Source organism: Mus pahari, chromosome 9 (assembly GCF_900095145.1).
Source record: "Mus pahari chromosome 9, PAHARI_EIJ_v1.1, whole genome shotgun sequence".
Taxonomy (NCBI): domain Eukaryota; kingdom Metazoa; phylum Chordata; class Mammalia; order Rodentia; family Muridae; genus Mus; species Mus pahari.
Genome location: NC_034598.1, coordinates 81,715,388 through 81,732,898, shown reverse-complemented (window position 1 = coordinate 81,732,898; position 17,511 = coordinate 81,715,388). Strand labels below are relative to the sequence as shown.

Genomic DNA, 17,511 nt, shown 5'->3' with positions numbered 1-17,511 from the left:
TACTTCTGGGAGACAGAAAACTGGAATCTTTCAGATAAACTTGAACACGCTTTGTGCTAAAGAGGCAACTGGTAGATGTAAAAAGAGAGAGAGAGGACACTCCCCCCCCCCCCCCGCAAGCCCCGAGTGCACTGAGAACACTTCTGCAGGACACACAATGATGGTGGTTTTTCCACATCCAGCAACTGGGGCGCTTCCTGCCCGAGCATCCTCCATCTCTCTCTCTCATTGTGTCCGTGAAACTGTGAAACCTTTCTAAATCAGGACTTCCTTCTATTATGTTGCAGAGGCGGCTTTCTGGGAAGGGGAAACTCCTGAGGCAAAAAGGTAGGAATTCTTACAGCACCACCCAGTGGAAACATGAGGGTGGAGGAAGTGGGGGGGGGGGGAGGCAGGGGTATGTGTGCAAACTGAAACATTTAATAAAAGTGGTCTTGTCAGCTACTCCAACTAAAAGTCCAGACACTGAGTCCCACTGCTCCCCCTTTCCACAGAGGACACCCTGCTTACAAGTGATCCCTCCCTGTTCATCTGCCCACTCTTTCTCCTGGGCACACACGGGCTGAGCAGGGTCAGGAAACACACAGTGCAAGCCTAGGAAGGAAGGGGTTCCAGGTGTGGTTAGGTGTGAGTCGCCACTGTACCACCCCTTCCTCTTTAAAGGACCTTGGGGGATTCTGGGCATGGGAAGTCTGCACAGCTGTGCTGCGTATCCTAGCTCTGATGCAGGGACCGTCAGGCATTTCCTGAGAGACAGAGAGGGGTACCCAGCCATCTGGGTGTCTTCCTCTTCCCCTGGCGAGATGCTCCTGGTCTGGCCACCTCTAACACCTGCAGTTAGAGATTCCCGGAGACAGTTCTATGCCCTCTCCTTTCTCCTGGATCCGGTCTCCATATGAACATGACTACCCGTGTCCTTCCGAGACCTCTGTGGGTGTCACAGCCAACAGACAGGTTGTTTATCTCCGTGTTGTTAACTATCATCACCCAAGTACGGCTTTTCATGGGGATCTGCTTCTCAAACTGGTGATGCATTAGTCTACAGTGTTCTAGGGAATGGACTAAACCATAGGAATCCTTGACCACATCCTTCCAGATTCCTCCGCAGAAGCCCTGGCAAAGGGAAAGGCCATGTCTACCAGGGAAGCTTAGAACTTTCTTGTCTACTCCATAGAAGTTAAGGCAATTTCTCAATGGCCAAGTGTCTATCTATTCATCACCCCCTCTCATGCACGCACATGCACACACGCACACACACACCATACCACAAGCATCACCACCACTACCACCAACATCATGGGATAACCAGAGGCCCGTCTCAGACAAACACAGCTCTCCTAGAATAGCAACTTTTCTCCCGGGACTAACTCCACTGCAACTATTTTAAAGCTCTTGGCTCTTAATGGTACCTAGATAAAGAGGTACAGAAAAAGAAATCAGCTGGCAGTTCTTGTCTCAGTCTAAAAGTATATGATTAAGATGAAAATGATTTCAAATAGCACCTCAGAACTGTCGATATTTTCCAGTAGTTCCAGGGGTGCTTGCAGTATTATAATTCTTTTGCTCAAGTAAAACACTTGCCAGTGTTGAGACAGAAGGCAGCTAGAGCTGACATTAGCTAGTCTCTGGTGTCGCTTAAGACAGTTCTCTCATATAAAATGGACACATACTACTGGTGTTTGTGAACAGGAGGTGGCGAGAGACATCATGTTTAGATTTTTGAGAAGCACAGAGAGCCCCTCACGAGTGGTTATCTGTGCCAGGAGCTGGGTGCTTTCGGACTCTGAGGCACTGATCACTCGGCTCTGGTATCATGCTCAAAGCAAAGCTCTTTCAGAGTTTAGGAAGTGCAGATTCCAGGTACTCATACCTTGGTCTTTTCTGTGGATGCTCTTTGGCAGTGCAGCTAGAGAGGCTTCAGTGTGTCATCGCCTGCTCATGTGGTGGACATGTGTGGAGGGTCGGTTGCATCTGAAGTCAGGAAGGTGGCAACCGGCCCCATCCGCTTCCCTGACCCACGTGCATGAGTTTCTCTTGCACGTTCCGGCATGGGCGTCACGTCTCGCCAGATGTGACCCAGCCATCATTTCCCATGCAGAGAATTTCTTCCAGCAGTAAATGACTTTTTAACAAAGTGCTTTTTAACATGAAATAAAAACCCAGTGGCACTGAGGTAAAAGTAAGCCAGAGGTCACTTAATTCTTCATGACTTTTTATCTAAAACCACACATGGCACATGAAGAAGCAACAGTAAGTGAATTAGTACAGTTAGTGGGACAGGTTTAAAATAACTTGGTGTTCTTAGAAGATGCTGTTTTGTTTGGTTGGGTTTTTGTTTTCTTCAAGACAGTGATTCTCTGTGTAACCCTGGCTGCCCTGGCACATGCGTGGAACTTGTCCTATAGACCAGGCTAGCCTCTAACTCAGAGATCCACCTGCCTCTGCCTCTGCCCTCTGCCCTCTGCCCTCTGCCCTCTGCCCTCTGCCCTCTGCCCTCTGCCCTCTGCCCTCTGCCTCTGCCTCTGCCTCTACCTCTGCCTCTACCTCCTGAGTGCTAGGATTAAAGGTATGTGCCCACCACTGCCTGGCAGGTAGACACTGGTATTTATTTCTAAGAAGACCGTTGCAAAACACATAGTGTGTGCTTTCAAAACCGAAGCCTCCTCCAGTGTCTTATTCTTAACACTTTTCAAAAATCAATCATCCAAATTCATTAAGAGAAAAGTGTCCCAGAAACTGCTTCCAGCGGCCCATTCGCTCACTCCATCCAAAGCATCGATGAAAGAGATGACGCCAGTGTCAAACATGGGCCCTCATCCCCAAGTGGTTTCACCTCCTCGAACTCCCATGTAGGCATCTGCCATCCATGGGGTTGGCCCTTTCTGAAATACCACACACAACTGGATGCTGTTTCTTTTTACAGCATGAATATATTAGCTATAAAAATAGCAGCCATGTTCTGAATTTAGATTATATTTCCTCCTTCCTCAAGAAAATGATCCTTTTTTTAATAAAAAGAAAAAGTGAGATCGTCTAATCCCATAGAGAATGTATAATCTTCTACAAAAAGTTTTTAAAGTGTGTGTGTTCACATGTGCGTGTATTTATGTGTGTCTGTGTCTGTGAGTATTTGTGCACACACATTCGCACACATGCCAGAGGCCAGAGGTCAACCTCAGGTCATTCTCAGGAACAGCATCCACTTTCTGGACTGAGGACTAGCAGGTCACTGAGCCTCAGGGACTGCCCCGTCTCTGCCTCCCCTGCACTGAGATTACAAGCAAGTGCAACCACGCTCAATCTTTTTATGTGGGACCTAGGGAATCAAATCAGGTTTTCTTGGTTGCAAGTCAAGCACTTTAACTATTGAACCATATGCCCAGGACAACTTCTGCTCCTTAAGGGCAAAAGGCTAGGTCTAATATTTTGTTGTTATTGCTGCTGCTGCTATTGTCTTGCTACATTGTTCTTTTTAAGATAGGGTCTCAGGTAGCACAGGCTGACCTTGGAGTAACTACTCAGCCCAGGAAGGTTTTGAACATCTGACCCTCTTCCCTTCACTTTCAGAGCCCTGGGATTACAGACCTGAGCTACCACGCCCAGTTAATGTGGTGCTAGGAATGGAACTCAGGGCTTCATGTGGCTAGGCAGGCATTTTCCCAACTGACCTTACTAACCCCACTGTCAACCTTCTAAGAACCATGGGACACTTGTATCACCCTATTTGATTCCTGATTCCAGCATCTTGGCTGTGAGAGTGTGTGTGTGTGTGTGTGTATGTGTAATTTGATTAAAATAACTAACTTTAAGACAATTTCAATATTACGTACATTATTCTATTTATGCACATATCCAAAGTTCAGGAAAACTAAAGTGGTGGATAAAGTGAATTCAGGGATACCAAGTGGCTGTCTGGCCATTGCTTTTGCCTCAATCATCAAAGATGAAGGGTGTCTGCCCGAGGCCATCTCTAAGGCACTGGACATGCAGTGCAGGTGTGACCATGTACTTCTACCTAGGAGCATTTGCGGGCACAGTTCTAAAACACATTTTTTTAAAGAGATAAGAGGAGGAAGACAGAGGGTTTGGGAAAGAGGGAAGACAGAGGCAGAGGGAATCTAATGGCCTCTCGTCTAAACGGCCTCTGAAGGTGAAGCTTGGAGAACAATGGACACTGGCAGAAAAAACTTCCTTATCAATGCTCCCGAGTCCTGGATTGTAAGAGTTCAAGTTCAAGATCACACAAGGAAACTACGGGAGCCCATCTCCTCAGTTAAGCTCCCAGACAGCACTCCACAGTCGGGGTGCTTTCTTTATATGCCCGTCATGGGACTCCAGGGCATTATTGGGAGTCAAAGCTTTCTCCTTTCCTGAAAATAACAGAGTAAATCCAGGCTCTCGCCTGACTTCCTATATTGAAACAATGGTTCTTCCGGGTGGAGAAACTCAGTAAACAACATTCCCTCAGGCTCCACCCTAGATACAGAAGGAAGGCTCAAATCCCACCCCCCACCCCCCTACCCCCCACTCCCACTCCCCCCACCCCTGGCAGGCTCACTCCCCTGTGTTGGAGGAGCTGCTGTGGTTGGTCACTTTTTCTAAGGCCACATCCTACCCAGACGCTCTCCCCAGCGGCCACTGTCTACCTAAGCAAGCGCACATGCGCACCCCCGAAACGTCCCTTCCGCTCCTATCCCCTTCATTTCTAAAACTAAACCCCAATACATCCCGCTTATATTTCAGCCTCAAAAGTCAAATCTTCCGGACTCTGATGAGGGGATAACAAGGGGACACTCCCGTCCCGGCTCAGTGAAGCCTACCAGCACAGCATTACTTCAAATGTTAGTCATCGGACATCAACACATGGCCCCCCCCCCCCCCCACCTTTTTTTTTTTTTTTTTTTTTGCTTACAGTATTTCTTAAGTTAATACTCTGAGTGTCCATGACACCATTTAGAAGATGACAAGCTACAGGTGTGAGCAGTGCATTCTCCTGGTCAATCCACACATCTACTAGGGAGCTGGCCCTGGGGTGAATCTTGACACTTGTTTTGTTATATTGTTCACTTTTTTCCCTTATAATTAAGATCATGGTTTAAGCTAGGGGATTAGCTGCTTGGTCAGACACTCTGGTTAAACCAGACTGGCCTCAGCAAAGAGCTCTTTGGCAAAACTCAGGTGAAACTAGTTAATATAACTAGTCTTGCTCTGTCAAAAACAAAAACAAACAAACAAACAAACAAAAGACCCCAAAGCTGGTCTTTAGCCCATCTCTTTCATTATTTTAAACTCCAGCAGAAACATCATTGATTTCAAAAGGTTATAAACACGGCACACACAGCTGTCCCAGGGAAAGAAAGATTTCCAAACCAAGGAACATGCAGGACCCCAAATGGATTATCCAGGGCAACTGGGAGAAGCTTGTCAACTGGAATCTTCCGGAGAGGACTACAGTGGCTTTAGAACTGATTGATTCTGACAAGAAAGCGCTCCACAGGAAAGTCTTTCTAGCCATCGCCAGCCATTCTCAGTCTAACACTGATATGAAGAGCAGAGCCATGTTTGCCTCAATGCTAATAAACAAACCCGATTTCTGAACATACACGCTTCTTGGAAGTCTAATGAAAACTATAGCAAGTGACACAGACATCTAACCAGGAGACCTGCCTGTTGTTAATTCAGCCGGGGCACCTTCTAGTAAAGGGCTGGGCTTATGTACAACGTGGCCCTCTAGCCAGCCCAGGCTCTGCAGATAAGCCTTCTTCCATTTCTTTTGTTTCTAGTTCACCCACTGCCAAATGTTGTACACAGTTCTGGTTGGACACAAAGATGGATGAAAAAACCAGATGTGGACGCAGAGCAAGCCCCAGGTGGGATGAGCGCCACAGATGTGGAAGGTATCATCACACACACACACACACACATGCAGATATCCCTCATGCTCGGAAGCTACCTGTGTCATAGGTCTGAACAATGTATTATCTTTGGTCTTGGAGTTTGGGAAAAGAGTTTGTAGGGCAATTAGGAAGAATAGCCAATTTCCAGAAATACATACCGAAAACTGTCTAGCCTCTGGGCTCAAAGAGTCAGAATTTGGGTAATGAGAAAACCTGGAAAGAAAACTTCTGGAGGAGGTCAAGAGGCCCAGGGGAAGGCAGGGTCCAGCACACCCTTCCCCAGGCCCAGGGGAAGGCTGAGGGCCAGCACACCCTTCCCCAGGCCCAGGAGAAGGCTGAGGGCCAGCACACCCTTCCCCCGGTGTGACAGGTGAACTGAAAGAAAGCTAAAGAATGAGGAGGAGGAAAGGGAGGATAATGGAGAGACAGGCAAGGTATCATATTTTCTTTCATAAGCAGGATCTTAATCAGAGGGAGAGAGAAAAGAAAGCCGAAGATGAATTATTAGGGAGGAGGACCAATTGATGGTGAAGAGGATGGAGGAAGGCTGGCAAGGGGAAGGTGATAACGGTACAGTGGTCCCTGTGCAGGAATACGACATGATGAAACCAACTACTCTGTATACTGAAGAGCAGCAAAAATGACAAAGTTCACTTCAAAAGTAACAATCAATAAAGGATGGCTATTGATTGGGATCCTCTGAAGAATAGAGTCCCAAAAGGATGCCCAGTGATGCTGGCCACATCAACAGTGCGCAGGGCCCAACACACATCAGTCACTGGGTCCCCAAGAATGAGAGTGCAGAAGGTCATTAGGGATGGGTGAAATACTCAGCTCTGTCCCAAAGCTCAGGGAGAAAGGAGGGACACTGGGCAGGTGGCACAGTTCTCCTTTGGGTCCTCCTAATTCAACCCAGAGACAAGAGAGATCCAAAGGGAATTTAAATGGCCACATTTGTTCCTAAGGTGGCAGCAAAAAATTTTTATCACATTCCCACAAGGTCAAGTATGTCCTCCCCCCAAAAGCTAGAGGACTTGGGACGTGAGAATCAAGCCTCTCCGTTTCAGCCCATTACCATCCAGCCAGGGAAACTGAGGCACAGAATGATAATATAATTCCCTAAGGAGCCAGTTAGCTTTAAGGCAATACTTTTATTTTTCCTATAACGCTGGTAAAATATATTTTTTCTTACATCAAATAAACTAGAAGAGGTCCCTCCCTTTTCCTACATGATGAGGAAATCCACATATCCTGCTGATTTATGCTTAGCCAATCAAATGAAAGCGTTGTGGCATTTTTATCAAGACATTCTGGAGTTTAAGAATCTGCTTGGCAGAATCATGACACTGTCCCCACTGGAATAAAAAATAATATTTGGGGGGAGGAGGGATATTTTGAAGTGATGGAAACATAAATATTCTTCATTCTGAGAAGGTAGATACATGGCTGTATACAATTACACTCAAGATGTCCGCGTTAAAATGTATGTAAGTTAACGACCTGTTTTGTTTGTTTGTTTGTTACATTTGAGACACTTTGTAGTCCAGGCTGGCCTCAGACTCATACAGATTAGCCTGCCTCTATGGCCCAAGTGCTGGAGCCAAAGATGTACATACACACTGTGCTCAGTCATACCTGTTCTCTTTCATTAAGGTCAAACATAAAGGCAAGGTTCATACATTGTTTTTTTTTTTGGCTGGTTGGCTGTTTGGTTGGTTGGTTTTGCTTTCTATTGCTGAGAGCTTTAACCTAACCAGTCTTGAGAAAATACATCTAGATAATTGCATTTTACACCCACCCCATGCTTCCTATCAGATCTAAATGGGAGCACCTGGCTCCACCAGCTTGACACAAACTCAGAAACACTAAAAGCCTTTGAGCCACTTGGAGTGTGTGAGTAAACTCATTTTAGTTTGACTCAAAATTCAAATAGGGTATCACAACCAATCATCTTTATTACTTTTAAAATACACAAGTAAAACACTCAGCTAAGTTATAAATGAATCCTACTTAACTTTTAAAACAGGTTAGTAATTCTCCCCAGAAAATGTAAATTGCTACACATCAGTAAAGTGGCCAGAGTCCATTCCTAGTGACAGTGCAAGTCACATTTGGCTGAAGTGACCACTTGCAGAGTTTATTCTAAAGCTCCTGACATTTGTGTGAGTTTCCAGGAATGAATACAAGGCTTTTCTAACTCTGGTCGTGGAAAAGAAACACAGAGAGAGTTAAATATTTGAAGAGCCGTTAATTAAAAGGCAGAACAAGCCGCCATCTTTTGGGGGCCTTCAGGATCTGCTCATGGAGAGCTTAACACACAAACAAGGGGGTAATTTAATTTGCTAGTGCTAAGCCCTCAGTGGCAGAATGACAGTGGGCATGATATTTCTGCCATGGTGTCAGTCAAAAAGCTGAATGACCTTGATTCAAACTGGCCATGGGCTAGAGTAATACTGAGCTTGAAAATGAAAAAAAAAAAAACAAAAAAAAAAAAAAACAAAAAACAAATTTAAAACAGCAAAGTTTGGAAAGTGGGGATATAGCAAGAAACAAAGGTTGTCTACGAGGACCCTTCTTCCCCTCCACAACTGGCTCATCCTAAGGTATATTTTTTCCAGTTTAACCTCCATTCTTTCCCCTTTTCTAGCATTCTGTTCTGATGTGTAGCGTGCCCTCACTTCCTGTTACTACAGCTCGATACTCCACTGCCAGTCATGACTCATACTTAAATCATACAGAAACTCATCAAAATCCCAAATTTCATGGCACACAGGAACCCCAGTCTTTCCAGAGGGCAGCATTCTTAAGATATTCCAGATGACAAAACACCAAACCAGTTCATCCGAAATCATGTCACCCTCAATAAACATAAGCTCACTGTCTGGCAGTCATCATTAAAATGCACCCTGTGGGGGTGCTATGTGAAAATGCACTCTTTTAAAAAGTTAAGATGTGACTCTAAATAAAAACCTTCCGAGCGAGTGAGCGAGCACACACGTTCCCGTGCATCTGTGTACACAATGCACATCTTACACAGACTACAAAAATATACAACGAAATGTTAGCAGCGGGGTTCGGGGGAGATGTTTATTGTTGTCATTGTGGTTTTCTATGTTTTCCTAGAGTAATTTGTGATACTCTGCACAACCAAGAAAAACAGAAAAAGTAACCTTGAGAAGGCATCTCATGACTGGCGTGGTTGTGGCCTGCTCTAAGTCACCCTGCAAAAGCCAAGAGGAGCTTTGCCAACTACTGCATGAAAAATGTCTGCCTGCAACATTCAAGAACATGTGATGCACATCGGGGCCTTTGTGACACTCACGAACACAGGTAAGGCAGACTGGGGAAGGGGCCGCTAGCGCAGAATCAGACAGACAGAGAACACATTGCTTTTTATCCATGAGGAGGAGTCTGAGGTCTGGGAAGCAAAGAGGACTCTGCCATTGCCTGGGCATGTCAAGGACCCAAACTCTCTATTAGTAAGGGGCAAATCACCTTTAAAACAAAAGACTACCCCAGGAAGTCACATCTATGGCTAATTCTTTAATTAAGTGCCTTGGGCTTGCCAGTAGGTTATGTTTTTGTGACATCTGACAAAGCTATCTATATAAATATAGTTTGGTAGTGTAGAACACGCAAAGTCCCATATCTGATCGCTAGGAAGGAATATTTTAATTTATACACACTGCCTGGAAGTCCTTTAAAACCAATTTCAGGAAAAGATTTAAGTTCCAAAAAGTTATGACAAGGATAAATTTTAATATATGACCTCAGGGTTGCATTTACTGTATATTAGCAGTTTTGAATTAATTGGTTTCTTACAGAAGGAGACAAAGGGGGTGGGGGGTTTAAGTAAATGCTTAGATATCGTCAAAATTCAAGGTCTCTCCCCATCCAAGCAGGGCTCTTCCCATCTAAAGAGCATCAGCTCTGGCTGTGTGACGACTCGGTGCTGAGGGAAGTTCAAAGATTCAACTCATGAAAGTTATATCATTCCAATGTCAGCATCTGACATTCTATCATTCAATGGCACGGAAAAGAAGACAGTTGGAGGATGGGAGTGGGGATCAAAAGAGAGAAAAACACAGAGACAGACATAAAGCATATGTTGTCAAAGGGACCACTGAAGACTTTAACGCCCGTTTGTTGAATGAATGCCTGAGAGAGTTTATCATCTTCATCATTAAGGTGAAATAACTACTCGGCGTAAGCACCAGAGACTTGCAGATTATTGATGGGGAGCTGTCTCGGACATTGGTGGATGAATACCAGCATCCCCGGTATCCCTGGTTTCTGTCAGGTAGACTTAGCACCCCTGCAGGTGTTCCTTGTAGGAAGCAAAATTATTCCTGGTTGAAAAACCACAGAAGCAGATCTCAGGCATCTTCAACCACTTGAACTCTGATTCCTTCCTTCTACTCAAGAACGGTGGTTCTCAACTTGTGACTTGAGACCCTCTGGGGGAGTCACATATTAGAGAATCCTGCATATCGGATATTAACATTATGATTCATAACAGTAGCAAAAATAAGTAGCAACCAAAAAATCATGTTATGGTTGGGGGTTTGTCACAACATGAGGAACTGTATTACAGGGTTGCACTGTTAGGTTGAGAAGCTCTGGGTTAGAAGGAAGTGTTCACAACGTTCTGGAACCCTCCTGCAGGATGATGGTAGCACCTGGAAGGTTTTCAGCTGGAGTTTTGTGGTCCGACTGGACACTCAACACCAGCAGTTTACTGACCACCCACCCATGTAGCCCTAGGAAAGGTTCGAGGGGCATCTTGGAAGTCTGGCCCACTGACTCACCTAGGGTGGACTGGCTGGGTTGTTTTTAGGACAGATTTGCCAAAGGAGAAGTCTTGGTGACACCTTGGAAGTCCTCAAGAGAGGCATCATGTCTTCCTCAAGAAAGAAGCCCTGTGCTTTCAGTGGGGTTCTCTGAAATTCTTGGCCCTTTTTAGTAATTCTACAAATTTCTAGTCAACATTTAAAAGGGGAGGGGAGGGGAGAGAGAGAGAGAGAGAGAGAGAGAGAGAGAGAGAGAGAGAGAGCGAGCGCATCAAAAGGCCTGCTCTATATCTGGCATTGAAAGGCCATCCCTTTTCATGCTCTGGGGGTTTTGCAAGCAGTCATTACTGGAAGCTCTTAGTACACTTATGGGACAGTCTCCTTAACTGTCTGACCTACATACCCTCCTAACACAATCTGTAATTTTATAATCCTCATAAATTCAAACCCGTAACTGACCCTTTTCCAAATAAATGTGTGCCACAGGATGAGAGAGAAAGAAGGAGACCAGAGGATATTTTGTTGGGCAATAGGGCTCATAAATCGATTTAGGTTCTCACTGATAGATGCCTGGAACATGCTAGGTTTCCCAGCCTGACCTGACCTACTCCCCTACCCCCCACGCTGTGCCCCCCCCAACCCCCCTACAAAGCAGAGGCACAGATGGGAGAGGATGGGCAGGCATGTGTGTTTGTGTAAGAGTTGATTGGACAACAGAGAACAAAACAGAACATACACACAACACACAACTCTCTCTCTCTCTCTCTCTCTCTCTCTCTCTCTCTCTCTCTCTCTCTCCCAGCCCTCCCCCCACCCCGGAGGAAAGCATGATTGAGACCCAAAATGGCCAAAGGGACTTCCAAGTTTTTTGAGAGTGTGCCCTAGAAAGACTGGCAGGGGTAGAGAAGGCACCTCTAAGTCAATAAAGGCTGTGACTCGCCTAGCTCTGCGGGAGGACAGTGGCTCGCACAAAACTCCTCCTGTGCAGAGTAGCGGAAACTCCCAATGAGATTAGTCGGTGTGTGTGTGTGTGTGTGTGTGTGTGTGTGTGTGTGTGTGTGTGCAGACATTACTTAGCAATGACTAAAGGGCTCTCTCTTCCTGCAGCAGCCAGTGGAAAATTCAAGGAACATTTTTCCCCCTGCAGCAGCGGAATCCCTTTAACCCTCTCCCCAGCCAACTCCAAAAACAACTCGGCCTCCCCCCCATACATACCCCCCCAACTGCCCCCCACCTCGGGCAGAGCACTGCAGGGAGTTATAGGCCGGCGAGGGGCTTTCAGGACGGGGAGGGCTGGAGGGGGCCGGCAGGGAAGGGGCGGGAGACCCTCGAACACTACAAAGGAAACTGTAAAAGGCACAAATACATAAACCTGAGAAGCAGCAAGCCACAGTTTCTTTGTGAGCTCCTCAGTGAGTCATTTTCAAGATGCTGTCTGCAGCCAGTTTCAAAGCGGAAGCGCACGGCAATTAGTCTTGCCGTTTCCAGACAAGCCAGAAACTCTCCCGACACTCTTTTTTTTTTCCTTCTAAAAAGCCCCTTTTGCAGTTTCTGAAATAGCCTTTCTTGCTTCCACCCCCACCCGCCGCGTAACTGCAGCTTATCCTCGGAATGATTCGGTCGTAACAAAACAGAGACCATTTAATTTTTTTAGCTCCCGCCTCCCAATTTCATTCCCCCCCCCCCTTAAAAAAAGTTCCAGTAACATTACAGGCCAGCAGGCAGTTGGAAGTTAAAGAGCTGAGAGTTTCAAGATCATCCCTTGCCTGGCCCATCTCCCCAATCCGAATCTGGACTAGCCGACTCGGCCGGCTTTTAAATGTCCATTTGACTGGGCGTGCGCCTGGGGCGGTGACCTGGGCGGGGGTCACCTGCCCAACGAGAGTGGACATAGCCCCGGGCCCCACATCTTCATGGCCCAAGTCCTCCACTCCCTCTCCACCCCTGTGCCCTTCCCTGGATCCGAACACTCGCGCCTCGGTGCCCATCCTGAAGGGATCCCGACCGCAACCCCGACTGGAGGTCAGCGACAATCCAGCCTCCAGCCACGCAGCCCGCTCCGACCACCATCCCCAGTCCCACAGCCCCGGAGCCTCGCTGCAGGGATGCGGGAGTTTGCACTCAGGGTGTCCCCTTCTCCGGGCTTCGCCCAAGCACGAGCTCCCGGGGTGGCGCCGGTGGCGGTGGCGACGCGCAGCATCCTCCCCCGCGGGGACGCACCCCCATCCTCCCCCCAACGCAGTCCACAACCCACCCCACAGAGCCCACAGCCCCACCCCCACCGGCCAAAGAAAAGAAAGAAGGGGAAAGGAGAGAGAGAGAAAAAAGGAAAAAAAAAAAAAAAACTAGCCCGAAGAAAACTTTGCAAGCGCCGGAGCAACAGGCAACAGTCCTGCAACCTACCCAGATGTGGGGGAGCGTTTGGGAGTCTTCTTGGGGAGATTTCTAGGAGGAACCGGGCGAAAGCCCCCGACTTTCCATGCTGACAGGCGTCTGCAGACGGTCTGTTGCTCTTGTAATGAGATCCTGATTTTCCCCCCTCTTTTTTTTTTCTTTCTCTCGCTCCTCTTTTTTTTTTCTCCCCCCCCCTCCTCTGGTGTGTGTGAGAGCAGGAAGTTGGAGCAGTCAGGCCGAGCCTGCTCACTTCCTTTACTGCATTATTCCCCAGGCGGTGTGCAGTCTGTGTAAACAGGCTTTTCCGCCCCGCGCCGTGCGCCCGGGCCGCGGCTGTGCGCCGGGGCTGCCCGCCCAGACCCACGCATACCCCCGGCGCCGGGCCCCGCGCCCGCCCGCACGCCCCGCGCGCCCCCGCGCCGTGCCCGCCCCGCTTCCTGCTCGGCCACCCCAGGGGAGGAGCCTGGGGACCCGCCGGCCAGGCCGCCTTCCCTCCACTCGGCGGGGGCTCCCTCGGCTCCTGAACCCTCGGGTCCCTAAGTTGGGCATCACCCTGGGTTCGTGCCCTGCTAATGCTGCCCCGAAAGGGAGGTCCCTGAGCGAGCTGTTCTCTACCATAGGCATAGAAGAAGAGCTTAGGGACAGGAGGGATGGTGAGTGGGGTTCAGGACTTGGATGCTCTGGGAACCGGGCTGCTTTTATTGCGGATCAGAGGAGATGAGGGTGAAAAATGTAAGCGTGCACAAAGGGAGATGGAGTCTTCCTAAGATGCTGTCGGATAGAGTTACTGTCGGGGCATATTTAACAGCAGCACTATAATTAATATTAATAGTAATAATTTGAAGGCAGTTTTAGAGTTGGGATCCTCTTTTGGGAAAACTTTCTTAAGAGACACAAACTAGGATCCTGTGCCTTACAAAAGTGATGAGTGAAGTGGCTTTTACTGGCACTGCTTAGGAGCTCCAGGTGGCTTGAGACAGGGGAAGGGGCACCCTGTGGTCTCAAGACTGGACTCCCTGCCCCTGAGGACAATGGCCAGGATCTGATTGGAGAGTTGGGCATTGCTCGAAGGATGCAGGAGAGAATGGGTCTCTTATTAACAAACCCTGTGCACAGTTCCTCCAGCCCCAGCCTTCCAGAACCTTCCAGTCCCCTGCCTTCACACTTTGGGGCTTTCAGACCAGTGGTTTTCAATCCTGAACGTTTGGCATGAGAGTACATGGGCTCCTTAAAACCCTAATTGCCCTTACGCCCTCCCCTCAATGTGTCTGGAGTGATTGTAAGCCCAGATAACAGAATCACATTGAGAGTAAGGGGTGCTTTGCAAACTAGCCACCTCATACTCACCCCAGACCAATGGCTAAGTCTCCAGGTCAGCAGGACCACATTTTGACATTTCCTTGCCTCCCCCTGCCCCTTAGTATTTGCTCTCTCTCTGAAAGCTTGCTTGCTTATGAGTATCTGGTTACCATTAAAGGTTCTAGATTGAATTTAGGGATGTTAATACCCCCCCCCACACACACACACATGCAGGTGCCTGCCTGTTAAACAAGGGCAGCATTTTTGCTTAATAACTGATGTGTATAACCTGCTGGTTATACACTGAGGACCAGGCATGCCAGTGCTCTGAGAAGAGACAATGGTGGTGTGGGAAGGAGGGAGGGGGGCCAAGGTAAGATGTGAAACAGAAGGAGGAATTATGGGAAAGGGGGCTGTCTATCAAACCCTGATTTTCCACAGCTAATTTTCCACTTTGGAGATTATCATTTAAAATCCCTAGTTGGCTTCTCCTGTCACTCAGCAAAAACTCAGACTGTGTCCCTATATGATCCAGCTGTCCGTGTGAACTGAATGCAGAATGTGAATTTATCATCCAACTTGGGAAGCTCCCACACTTAGGAATACATGTTGCTTTTTATTTTAGAAAGCATCCACTTGGGAGAAGCTAATCTGAAGAGGCTACGTGCTATGTGATCCCACCTCTTCCAGAAAAGGCAGAACTATTGGGGCAGTGAGAAAGAGACAAGTTCTGGTTATCACGGGTTGGGGGCAGGAAGGGATGAGTAGCCAGAACAAGATTTGGGGGGGGGGGCAGCCACGAACTGCTCCATGTGAAGCTATACAGGTGGGTACCTGTAATCGCGAATTATCATCAGGAGTGAGCCATCAGGGGAAGTTGTGTCAAGAAAGGTTCATCATTTGTAAGTGGTACACCACTCTCTTGGGGAAGATTGGGGGGGGGTAGCGTGCCTGTACAGCCCCCTCAGGAAGCAAGCTCTAGAAATCAGATGGTCAGGTTTCCTTAGAGATTTAGCTTGGGGGTAAAGTACTTGCCTCGCTTGTACAAAGGCACGAGTTCAATCTCCAGCACTAAAAAAGAAAAAAGAAAAGGTAGATAAGAAAGCAGGGTTAGAGTGGGAAAAGAAATCAACCTAAAACAATTTAGAACAGAACAGGTGAATATTGGCCACTTGAACTTTGGTCATTCTGGAGAGAAACCACGAAGTGGCTAGTCATTGTTACTTTGAAGAGGCTAAAGTTATTTGGGGTGCCTGGGGGGGGTGTTAGTGTTTGGGAATGGACAGCCAAACGGACCCATGGAAAGGCAGCCCACTCCGGGGAAAGTGTTCACTAAAGGACCCTTCCGGCCTCACTGAGCCTGAACAAGCAATGGTTTCTACCAATTTCTTTCTTTTAGAACAGTGAAAGCCGAGTTTGCATTAAAACAGCATGCATTACGGACTAGGGTTTAAAAATATTGGTGAATTCCATTTAAAAGCAGGCGTTTCACAGACTGGTGGGTGGGCTCTCAGGAGCCTGCCTTCTCACTCCTGGCGGTTAGAGGGCTTGCCAGGGATGCTGGGAAGCACGGATTTGGACGATCATCGGGAGTCTACTGCCTGTTTCTGAGTAGCAAAGAAGACTCTCTTTTTCCTTTGTAATTATTGTTTGAAGAAGAAAAAAAGAATAACCAAGTCTGCCAGGCTTAAGTGGAAGAATTTGCCTCTTTCAATTGTAGCTTTGAAAATACAGCAATAAAATGTACCTGTTTTGAATGTCTAGTTCAGTCGTGTTAAGCCTGCATACTTTGTTAGGAAGCTAATCCTCACAATGCATTCATCTTGTAAAACTGAAATTCTATAACCAGTAACCAACCTTCGCCGCCCCCCACCCCACCCCTACCCTGCTCCAAGCCTTTGGTAAGTCTTATTCTACTTCTTGCTTCTATGAATGCGATGAGATGCTTCACGGAAGCAGAGCCATACAATATCTGTCTATCCTCGACTGGCTTGTTTCACTTAGCACAATGACCTTCAGGCCAAGGCTGAATACTTGCCCAGAAAGCATGTGTACAGGCACCCACTGCTGTCTCCATCTCTGGGCTACTGGGAATACTAAGAATTTATTTACTTTTAATTATTTTTGTGATGCTAAGGATCAAGTCCCAGACGTTGTGCATATTAGATAACCATTTGCATAACCATTTGCTTCTCTATGTAGGGGGCTTGATCCCAAGCCCAAGAATTTATAGTTTTAAATGGCTAAAAACAAGACTTTTAAAGAGTGACGTTCTGTAACCTGTGCACATCATGTAAAATTCGATTTCAGCATCCATAAAGTTTTATTGGGAGATAGACATGCTTATTCATGTGTACATTGTCCGACGTTGTGTTTATTCTACGTTGGGATGGATTAAAAGTTGTGACAGAGACCATACGGTCTGTACAACCCAAAGTATTCACTTCCTGGTTCTTTTCAGGAGACATTTGTCTACCACTAGTTTAAACAAATGAAATTAAGCATCCTTTTTCGTTGTTGTTGTTGTTTTGGGTGGGTGTTTTGAAATGCTTTATGTCTCATGTTTGCTTTGGCGGGGGGAGCAGTTTTGAGACAGGGTTTCTCTGTGTAGCCCCTGGCTTATCTGGGCTATAAAGCAGGCTAGCCTGGAATGCAGAGATCCACCTGCCTCTGCCTTGTGAGTGCTGGGATTGATTCAAGGTGTGCTCCACCACACACAGCTGCTTTTTGATTTTTGAGCTAGGTTCTGGCTACACAGCCCAAGTTCACCTCAGATTTCTGATTCTTCTGCCTCCGTGCTGGGATTAGGAGTGCACACCACCATTGCTGACGGTGGCTTGCCTTTTCAACTGTCTCCCTTGTTCCGCAGAAGGCCTTTGTCTTGTCAAGTGAAAATCTTAGCATCTCTGAACACCTTCACATCCAAGAATTTCATCTTCAGTGTAAATCAAGAACTATGCTTCATTTAATTCCTCTCATTGGAGCTTCTGAGTAGGTGAAAGATAACTGGCTCTCCCAATCACAGCCCTGAGATGTCCCTTCAAAAGTCTATTCATAATCTCTCAACAGACCTGAGCCTCCTGACCGGCCCCTAATTCTGGTTTCACATCCGAGCTGCATGCACAGGGCCT

At 47.2% G+C, this 17,511-nt stretch overlaps 1 protein-coding gene across 2 annotated transcripts in view; it reads right to left on the bottom strand.

Annotated features, from left to right (window-relative positions):
• The window catches only part of Elk3 (ETS transcription factor ELK3), a 59,099-nt gene extending 45,635 nt beyond the window's left edge, over window positions 1-13,464 (bottom strand). Inside the window, exon 1 of one of the 2 annotated variants that reach the window (XR_003844493.1) lies at window positions 13,091-13,437. The gene's annotated coding sequence lies outside the window, so the exon portion shown is untranslated. Of the gene's footprint in view, window positions 1-13,090 lie in introns of both variants that reach the window. The other variant, XM_021204781.1, reaches the window with a different exon arrangement.
• Window positions 13,465-17,511: the final 4,047 nt, after the last annotated feature.